We start from the raw sequence: 668 nt of genomic DNA on the forward strand, positions 1-668 counted from the left end.
GGGAGCGGCCACTGCACTCCAGTCTGGGCGACCGAGTGAGACTCCAACGCAAAAAATAAATAAAAAAAAAAAAAACCTGGACAACGAGAGTGGGAGATCACAGGGCACAATTTTGGCGTTGAAAAACAGAGAAATGTAGGTTGTCGCACAGGAATTATTTTAACAGAAATCGCAACAAGCCGGGAACAGTCAGGCCTGGTTGAAGTGAAACGCAGAGCCCAGCACGCAGCCCCAGGACAGGCCTTCCCCGGGTCCCCACCTCCTACCCCTTCTCCCCGCATCTCTCTCTGCCATGTTTGGGCTCAGCTTCCATTTCTGGCATTTTCTTGCAATTCACTGACTATTCAGAGAGCCCCCATTTCCCAGTCAGTGTCCATATATGAGGGAGGACCCCCCCAAACTCAAAATTTATTGATAAAAAAATTGGTGCATTTGTCCTTACGTGTTTAAACTTCAGTCACCTTCAAAGTCCTCTCCGTTGGACGCTTTTTCCACTGCTCAAAACAGTTTTGGAACTTGTCAGTTTTCATGCCTTTTTCCGCTTCTGCTATTTTTTTGTTTCACCTCTTCCGCATCGGCAAAAAGTTTCCCCTTGAGGACTTTTTTCACCCGAGGGTAAAAAAAAAAAGGTTGCTCTGGTTGGGGTGAGATCAAGTGAATAGGGTGGG

This window comes from Carlito syrichta, unplaced genomic scaffold (assembly GCF_000164805.1).
Source record: "Carlito syrichta isolate Samal-C Ts95f unplaced genomic scaffold, Tarsius_syrichta-2.0.1 Scaffold307293, whole genome shotgun sequence".
Lineage (NCBI taxonomy): Eukaryota > Metazoa > Chordata > Mammalia > Primates > Tarsiidae > Carlito > Carlito syrichta.